The sequence below is a fragment of the Haliotis rubra genome, unplaced genomic scaffold, assembly GCF_003918875.1.
Source record: "Haliotis rubra isolate DU_JTF1 unplaced genomic scaffold, ASM391887v1 Scf377, whole genome shotgun sequence".
NCBI lineage: Eukaryota > Metazoa > Mollusca > Gastropoda > Lepetellida > Haliotidae > Haliotis > Haliotis rubra.
Window position 1 is genome coordinate 986,447 of NW_025767054.1, and position 10,636 is coordinate 997,082.

Below are 10,636 nucleotides of genomic sequence, written 5' to 3' on the forward strand. Positions count from 1 at the left end.
ACTCAAATAGAGGACTGCATCAGACCAAATTTCTGACACTTAATGTCAGATTTGGAAATATTCTCCACATGTTGTAACCGGTAACAAACAACTTTTGTGTCGTAAAACACTGTTTCAATTAAAAGACCAATCAAATTCATTCAGGAGGTTAGAATCTGCAAGAGACAAATCCAGAGAAGAATAAGTGCCAGTTGCAGGATGCAGATAGGTGCTTGAATCATCATTAAATATGCACAGGTCATTATTGGAAATGAAATCTTCCAGTATTTTGCCTTTAGTATTAGTACTGCCCCAGAGTGGGTTTCGACCGTTGAGGTCACCCATAATAACACATGGCTTTGGGAGTTGATCATAGAGTGATTGAAGATCAGTCAGCTGAAGGTTCGATGAAGGCGGAATATACAGAGAGCATAACGTAAATGCTACACCCAGAGTAAGTCGCACTGCAACAGCTTGGAGATTAGTGTTAAGTGTAACAGGGCTGTGAATAACATACCGTCGTATAAGGATAGTATAATCTCCAGTGGCTCTATCACCTGGAGAGGAATAATAATGATACGTTTCAAACTGACGTAAGTTAAAATTATCTGTCTGTTTCAGATAAGTCTCTTGCAGACAGAACGCTGATGGTGTTAAATCCTGGATTAATATCTGTATTTCATTAAAAAAATTCCGGAGTCCTCTACAGTTCCATTGCACGATATTGTTAGATAGACCTATCTTTAGGCGGATTAATTGGGGATCTACCCTGCACCGTTTTCGAGGGCGACAAGCTATTGTGCCCTAGAATGGACGTTTTCGGACACGTACATGTCCCTCAAGTGATCCGTATTTGTTAATTAATTTGATTTTATCATCTGACCCTTTTGGGGCTCTGCCACTTTGTTTCTTCAAAGAATCTGGCTTCGGTTTGCCTTTGTTTTAACGATTTGTTGAACGTTTGACGTTGATTGAGACTTTTGAGATGACTGAGAAGATGTGTCACGGTCATAAGATGGTTCAGATTGGATTTGGGGCGTACCAGGAAGTGGTTCTGCAGCCTGTGTCGATATTGCAGGTGACAAAATCTGAGGAGTAGACATAGCAGGTGACAAAATCTTAGGAGAATCGGTTTTGAGCCAGGTTAAATTCGTCTGACAGCTTACAGACGATTTGGCTATTGGAGGAGTTGAATCAGACGATGTTTTGGCTATGGATGCATAGGTTTCCTTAATTTCAGATCGTAAGACAAGCTTTTTGGCATCAGTAAAACTAATGTTTTGGGTGAACTTGATCTTATTGATCTCCATCTGCTGTTTCCAGATCGGACAATCTTTTGAGAATGATGAGTGATTGCCTGCACAGTTGGTACATTTCTTAAAGTCACTGTCACAATCTTATGTTGTATGTGTCTTCTCACCACAGTGAGCACACACAACAGACAATGTGCAAGTACTAACACCATGACCAAACTTCTGGCATTTAAAACACCTTAAAGGATTTGGTATGTAGGTGTCAACATTAATGTGACAATATCCTGCCTTTACTGATCTGAGAGCATTTGGAGAGGAAAACGAAAACAGGTACGTGTTAGTCTGAATGGTTTCCTGGTTTTTTACGTGTAGTAAAACGCTTAACGTATGTGACCCCTTGATCTTTCATTTCTGAAACAATATCAAGTTCAGACATGTCGGCAAACAATCGATCTCTATCTCTGATGATTCCTTTGCTGGTGTTCAGTGTTCTATGAGGAGATACTGATACTTGAATGCCGACGAATGTTTCAGTAGTCATCAGGTTAGTAGCCTGCTGTCTTTTGCTGCACTCAACGAGTAATGCACCTGAACGTAAACGTTTGATATTTTTAACGTTACCGGCAATGCCTTGTATGCCTTTCTGTATTGCAAAAGGGTTCAATTTTAATCTTTTGCTATCTTGAGTCTCAATCACGGGAAAACGTGGCCAGTAATCAATGGATGTGGACAGTCGTTGGTCGTTACCATCAGGATCAGTGTCAAGTGGACGTTTTGTTTTTAAGGGGGTTTCGTATGCCATGGTTAGTTTTTAATGGTTCATCATCCGAGCTCCCCACCCACCATGGAGTACCATGAGGACAATGCTAAAACAAGCGGGTCTCCGACTTGCAGCACCAAGGATACCCGGGTGAATTACTCAAGCAGAAAAATTAAAAGATTAATGATTCCACCAGATTGGCCCATGAGCCACCGCCTTCTGGGCATACGACTCTAGGCAAAGTAAATACATGAAATTGTGCAGTTGAAATTCAAAAATTCAAAGTTCAGAAATTTGCCAAGACTTAAAAATATATCCTAATAATTCTCAAATTTTGTGCAACATTTTACAGTTGTAGCACAGGGCTTGGCGTGATTGATAGAACCGGGCCAGTTCTACCACCCGTTTAGGTGAAGTAAGAGGCAAAGTGGTGTGTTGGGCAAAGGAACACTGTTCCTGGAACCAGTGCCTTCAACTACCAGACTCCCGTCCTCCACCGACACAGGGGCCAACCACGGCAAACGGGTTGGTGGACCAAATATACCCCCGGGTCCACAACGGGGGGTTGAAGAGTGCTTAGCGTTTCCCAGCACCCACCACGAGGAGATGGCTCTTCACGGGTGCCACTCCAGCCAGAGGTAAAAGTCACTCAAGAAGTTAGTCACTTGACAAACAAGTCGATGAACCTTCCTGAGAAATTACCTATGACTTTTGCTCTATGGCCTCTGTGTTTTCTTCGTGGCGGATACTAGGGTGGCTTTGTTATAAGATTCCGTAACTGAGAAGGAAATTATGATATGTGTAAGACACTTTTCTTTGGAAACCTAGAAAACATTTAGAAGCTGCCATGGGTGTTACAACACTGTGATTAAAGTATTTTGGCCAACTTATTGAAGGCAAATCACCATGCTACCGTTGTATTCCAAAATGCAAACTTCCTATAACCGATTCCTTATTAGTGTTGTGTCTAAGGGCTATTATGATATTCCAAGTCCTTTTAAGTAACTTCAACACATAGGAAAACATAGTACAGGCTGTCAGCCCACATACTGACAAAAGGTTTCTTGATTGTTGTACGTTGCGGTTGCTAGCTAGATGTCACATGACTCATTTCCGAGGTCACGAGGTCATCACGGTTCTCAACTGCATCAAAGAACTTATCCACCTTGGCCATGTCGATCGTCTGGTACTGGATGACGGTGGAGTGGGACAAGGTTGACGATGGCGTGTTCCAGGGTGCCCGGGTGGAGAGCTCCTCGCAGTTGGTGGAAATGAATCTGTTGGCACACTCCTCCCATCTCTTCACCTTCCTCGTCTTCACGTCGACGACCGTTCACTTCCACTGGTAGTCACGGTGGACGTCCAGTCGAGTATTTGCCCGAGGTCATGTAAATATGCATCCGTTTTTCAACATACTTCATACGGGTCAATGAAAGTTATAATACATTCTTGATGAGCTGGACCTGCTGTGAAACGAGATATTGATGGACATTTAAATCAAATTTCAACAGTATTTCAGTTCCTCAGTTTTCATGGTGAGTTGGGTTTAACGCCGTTTGACTTAGTATTTCCGATTCAGATCCGTTTAAGAGATGCATGTACAAAATGTTAAGACGAATGAAGAGATGCAATTATGTTGAATTTCAAGCAAGACTGGAGAATTTTCATACATACCCGCCGGTGGCAGATTTCTCAGGGTACTCGTGGGCCATCAATGCTTTCTTGGACTTGCAGGATCCTAGACATGGCTCCGAGCCGACAATGGCGAGAGCTTCCCCTGCCTCACAGTAGTAGTGGGTCTCGATGACGACGGACCGTCGGCTCACCTGGCATGAAATGCATGCGCTGCCTACTGGCACAAGGGGTCATCTCAAAGATATTTTGCGCTTTTTCATGTGTGTTGAATATGTCTCATCTAATGATAACATCTTGCTTTCTGTCTTTCATAACGTATATGTTGAGATATGTAAAAGACATGATATCTGATACCCATAGAAAAGCGTCGTATTAAATGTCTCAAAATATATAGGTGGTATGACCACCCGAAGATCGACAGGACTGGATATTATTTGTAAATTGTTATGACATGCCGCGTACTTCCACAGTTTAATTCCCCTAAGGGATTTTCATATATTAGCTGATATTTCTATCCCCCAGCCCGACCCAAACCATCGTCTGCTACACCCGTCCTGCTTTTGCTTTTGAGACGACCCCTCTACCTGTTTCTTTTTATAGTGATAGTGAGACTCCATGGTAGCTACATCCTTAATAGTTTTAGCATGAAAGGTGAGATATAGTACTGTCGGACATAGAAAAAAACCTCTCTTTTCACATGTATCTCTACAAGCTATGTAGTTGATATGTGAAAGTGTGAAATATCTGTTAAACTAAGTTCGGCCTAACTACAGTTCCAGTGGTAGGGATATAAGAAACGTAAAAAAAGACTTTGCTGAGGAGAGATTAGTGCAGAAATGAGCAATGCGGATTTTTTCAAAGTCCAAAGCGACTTAGTTGGAACAGACCATCGCTTTTTGCAAATTCGTGTGCGATTATATTGTATTACAAACGACACTTTTTAAAATGCACTTTTTGAAATAGACTTAGCTTCATTATAAACAATAGCTGACGTAAAAAATAATAAATTCCTCCCACATTAAACAACCACGCCATGTTATAACTAAAATATATTACAAAGCAGCGTTTTACCAAACTCACTTCGTGTTTGTGCCAGGACACACAGGTCTCATCATTTTCACACAGTTTGTCCTGCAGTCACTACAAATTCAAACGATAAACGACTGTAATATGATATAAACTGCCAAGCCTTGTCGGTGACAAAGAAATTGTAGGGCGCTTCTCTCGCCATCTTTGTTGCAACATTAAAGCTCACTCACTTCTCTTTGCGCTGGGCATTAAGCAGCTAAAATGGAACTGGTCGACACAAAGTTGGTATATTGCGTTTAAAGGTTGAACATTCATCTTGGCAGTGGGCGGACTTCATTGGAATATTCGACAGAAGGTTTAAGCCAACCTGATATTCTTCGAAAAGAATGCTCTGGGAGATGGCAAGAGAAGCATCTCCCAGTGTAGCAGACGATGGTTTGGGTCGGGCTGGGGGATAGAGATATCAGTTAATATATGATAATCCCTTAGGGGAATTAAACTGTGGAAGTACACGGCATGTCATAACAATTTACAAATAATATCCAGTCCTGTCGATCTTCGGGTGGTCATACCACCTATGTATTTTGAGACATTTAATACGATGCTTTTCTATGGGTATCAGATATCATACTCTTTTACATATCTCAACATATACGTTATGAAAGACAGAAAGATGAGACATATTCAACACACATGAAAAAGCACAAAATATCTTTGAGATGACCCCTTGTGCCAGTAGGCAGAGCATGCATTTCATGCCAGGTGAGTAGACGGTCCGTCGGCATACCTGGCTGACATACCTAATTGTCTGATCTATTGTTTTATCAGCTATTTGTATTTTTTCTAGGTTTTGCCCGATTGTACGAGTAAACATGCTTTTTCTGTATATCCTCTTACGTATCCCACTGAATGCCCAGTTAGGCCGAAGTGAGTTATTTCATATTCTATTTGCAGTTGTGTAAATTTTAGGTATACAAAGTAACAGCCCCAAAACAGCCCAAACACAGACCTGACCCAATTTCTTTAATAGGCAATACGCATTTTTCCTCCCTTGAAAATGCTCTAATTATTTTATCAATGCTTCATTAGTTACCACAAATTACCGCCCTTGAAATGGTCACAATCCTTGTGTATGTTTTTTCTATTTCGACAGTAGTTTAGTAGACCTTATCCACTTTGGTTACAATAACGTCCTAGAAGAGGATGGATCACAATCGATGCGACTTACTTAAACCACAGGGAGACAACTCTGGTATCACGAAGAGCAACACCCAACCACACATTAATGCAGTGTTTCAGACACTTGGGCGAACACAAGCCTTATGATGCAGATCATGTGTCAAAACGAGTCATCGATCAGCGGATCCTGGTGGGATATAGCTCTGTAGAACGAACGCTTACGTCTTAAACCATCATACGTTTCTCACACTACAGTCGGCACAACGAACGAAAACATTTCTAACACTGATCATGACTGAGATAAACGTGACCCGTGTTACATCCGGGATGTGGTAGTTATGGTTGCTGCAGGAGGATACACAGTTTGTCGGGTTTGGTGGCTCAGTCGATGGCGCATCACCGCACACGGCGTTGCAGGGGGCGGATCCAGGATTATGGAGAAGGAGGTAGGGGAGTTGGGTGCACATTAATCATGAAGTTCAAAGGTTAGGGGTAAATACTCCTCAAAGACAATACAATACCCCATGAACATTTACACATGTCCAAGGACTCGGCAAGATGGGTACCCTGAAACCCCACTGCACAAGATCAGCACCAACATCAAATCCAGTCGAGAACTTCCAGAAATGTCTATTTCCAGATAATCATTGAGTCATCAGTGGGATCACAGGAATCCATGCGATAGAAGCCATCGCATTCACCAGCACAATAGAAGTTTCGAGCCGTCAGCCAGCGCACTTTAAACTGCAATCACAGACACTGAATATGCTGCGTTGATGACAAAGGTTAGAGGCATAAATAAGAAGGAATGTTGACTGCTTCTCCGTGAAATTGCACAGAGACACAAGTGTCGATTTGCCATTCTCGAATGTGGATTCGAATAACTGAAGCATCCTCAAGATCACACCTGCAACTGATGATGATCTCAAGACGGGGTGTGGAGTCCTGTTTGAGAGACTAATCAGATGAATGCTATTCCACAATCATAACGGACAGACTGCCTTGAAGTACAGGATGACTGGATAGAAAAATAACAACATTTCACATGCTGCCAATAAAAGTAATGTGTTCTATCTGACTGCCCTGAGCATCGATCTAAGCAATTGGGATACGATTGTATGTGTCAACCAAAGCAGCGAGCCTGAACACAGTTAGTTGCACCTTACGACAAGCATGGTAGTTGAAGATCGTAACCACGGATCTGACTCAAAGAGCAGGACCCAGGTTACTTTCAATATGCAATTCCTTCTCATTATGAAGCATTTTAACTGCAAAAGGGCCATTCATATTTATAGTCTTTTACTTGGCAAAACCTTTCTTGCACAAATTAATATGCCAAGAACCAGAATAGATTCTAGTTAGCAATAGGAAAAAGAAATAAGAAAGACACCACACACACACACACCTAGCCATAAATTATGAACGGTCCCTAGGCAGTTACTTACTATTACACGTCCTTGTGGAGATCCAATCCTGGCTGTACTCCTTAAACGAGAACGCACAAACCACTGGGCTATCACATGTTTTTCGTTTTGTATCGAAAAGCAACATACACCAATAACAATTCCAAAATATTGAATATGGTATGTACAAAAGATCAGTAACGTTTTGATAGTGTACCATGAGATGTACAGGTGATGATACTGAGTTTTACAGAATGAGATTTGAAATAGCATATTTAGATTAACAGAGATTCAAATCAAATAATTTCGGTATTGCCAAAAAAGGTATTTTGTCTATTAATATCACAAGAAATATAACGATTACTGGTATATACAGTCATATCAAGGAACATGAACGTTGCCATGACAACATTGACGACATGAAATCTACTCCAACCAGAGGTAACAGTCACTCAAGAAGTTAGTCACTTGACAAACAAGTCGAGAAACCTTCCTGAGAAATGACCTATGACTTTTGCTCTATGGCCTCTGTGTTTCCTTCGTGGCGGATACTGGGGTCACTTTCTTATAAGATTCCGTAACTGAGAAGGAAATTATGATATGTGTAACACACATTTCTTTGGAAACCTAGACAACATTTAGAAATTGCCATGGGTGTTACAACACTGTGATTAAAGTATTTTGGCCAACTTATTGAAGGCAAATCGCTATGCTACCGTTCTATTCCTCAATGCAAACTTCCTATAACCGATTCCTTATTAGTGTTGTGTTTAAGGGCGATTATGATATTTCAAGTCCTTTTAAGTAACTTCAACACATAGGAAAACATAGTACAGGCTGTCAGCCCACATACTGACAAAAGGTTTCTTGATTGTTGTGCGTTGCGGTTGCCCGCTAGACGTCACGTGACTCATTTCCGAGGTCACGAGGTCATCCTGGTTCTCCACTGCATCAAAGAACTTATCCACCTTTGCCATGTCGATCGTCTCCTCCTGGATGATGGTGGAGTGGGACATGGTGGACAATGGCGTGTTCCAGGGTGCCCGGATGGAGAGCTCCTCGCAGTTGGTGGAAATGAATCTATTAGCACACTCCTCCCATCTCTTCACCTTCTTCGTCTTCACGTCGACGACCGTTCACTTCCACTGGTAGTCACGGTGGACGTCCAGTTGAGTATCTGCCCGAGGTCATGTAAATATGCATCCGTTTTTCAATATACTTCATACGGGTCAATGAAAGTTGGGTTTAACGCCGTTTGACTTAGTATTTCCGATTCAGATCCGTTTATGAGATGCATATACAAAATGTTAAGACGAATGAAGAAATGCAATTATGTTGAATTTCAAGCAAGACTGAAGAATTTTCCTACATACCCGCCGGTGGCCAGTTTCTCAGGGTACTCGTGGGCCATCAATGCTTTCTTGGACTTGCAGGATCTTAGACATGGCTCCGAGCCGACAACGGCGAGAGCTTCCCCTGCCTCACAGTAGTAGTGGGTCTCCAGCTTCAGGGCGCAGGTCTGGGAAACAAAACAGTTGGGGTCCCAAAGATGCATGCATCACCCCTTCGTGGTAGGACAGTCGCGTCCGGAAAAGCAATATCAGACATTGATTTATAGGTAGTAATAATAAACTACATGTAATGTTATTCTACTTTAGTAAATTTTCAATAAAACCTTTAAATAGTCATCTGTTAAAAGTGAGAAGGGCGTCAAATGCAAACAATTTTAACAACACTTAACTCAAGACAACAAACATTAATGAATGTATAAATTAAGTGTACCTTCTAACATATGCGGGATCCCAGAAGAGGACTTTCTTGTCATCAGCCACCAGCCACGACCATTCAAAGGACGAGGACACCGGAAGTTCAGCACTGACCTCCCACACATCACTTTCAGAAGAGGAGGGTTTGGCAATCAGCTGTTTCTCAACTTTCCACCGAGCAGGAATGGAACCAAGTAGAGCTACGTTGACAGCATTCCTTCTGCCTTTGATGTCCTTCGGACTTATTTTCATGTCATCAGGATGGTGGTACAGTTTGAACACGATCTTCACCAAATCAGGAGACATGTTGTACTCACCGATGAAAACTTTTAAAGTACGATACGAGTCACGGTTGTGTATAACTTGCTGTAAGCGCCGTATAGACCACTCTCCTATCCAGAGTTCCCCGGGCCAGCCCGCATAGTAGCTCTTCCACAGGCCAGAAAGTTGTGACGATGCGTCACATCTTACACAGTCCATTCAATATAATGTACGTGTTTCTGAACTCTTCTATATTTGATGAGTCTAGATATCTAATTAAACATCATTGTTAGAATAGTTTAGTTTCACTGAGAAAATATCCTAAAACGTCTGAAACTATTTCAATTTGCGCAGCGATCCTTTGATATCATTTTTTGAAGATTCTCATTTTATTACTGACTGATTTTAAAATGTGAATGACCCCCCTAAAATTTATGTGCAAAATAAGCGACCCCCCTTCATGTCATGTACAAAATCAATGACCCCCTTCCCCTACCCATAATTTCTAAGCATATTTTTAAAAGTAATTTTATGTACAAAATAGATCCCCCTCCGCCCCTAGTACGTGTGTGCAAAAGTTGATGACCCCCTAGCTCGCCTCTTCCCTCCCCTCCCAGCCATAAATTATGAACGGTCCCTTATTGCTGAGCGGTGCTTGGGTGGGTGGGTGGCGGTGCTTGGAGCAGTATTGTTAGCTTGACAAGAAGGAGTGTTGTATTCGAAGGTACAGTTTTACATGGATGACCCTTTCGAAGACGACACACCACGAAGATGGAAGCCCTCTACAATCTTGGAACATCTATTTTAGGACTCAGGGATCAACAGATAAACAGACCTTTGTAGGACACCTATCAACATCAAACTACAGCTTTGGACCGTTTGGAGAACTGTCCCTAGTTATGGCAATGAAGTGATGCAGGTCACAATCGAGCGCATCTCTTTATCGATCAGCGGATCCTAGCACGGGAAAGGGAAGCAACGTTGTTGAGGGAATTGCGACATCTTAAATCACCCACACACCCATTTAGTCACAATGCCGTCAGCCCATAGAACAAAAGCATCTCAAACACCGACCATGACTCACTTACACGCCACGTGACCGTGTTACACCAAGAGAGCATCCTGTGTTTTGCTGAACGATGCGACTCAGATGACTGATTAGTGAGTGCTGGTGGCTTACTAGTGCTGAAGGGGTCGTTGTCGGCACAGGTACTACAGAAATGTACCCCAGGTACCTTTCTGTATACAGAAATGTACCCTAGCCAAAGTAAATGTACAGAAACGTAACCGGTACCCTAAACGGCAGACGAGTCCACTTTTCTCAAGCTGAAACCGAAACCGGTTTGTGGTGTTGTTCCAGATCGCCTGATT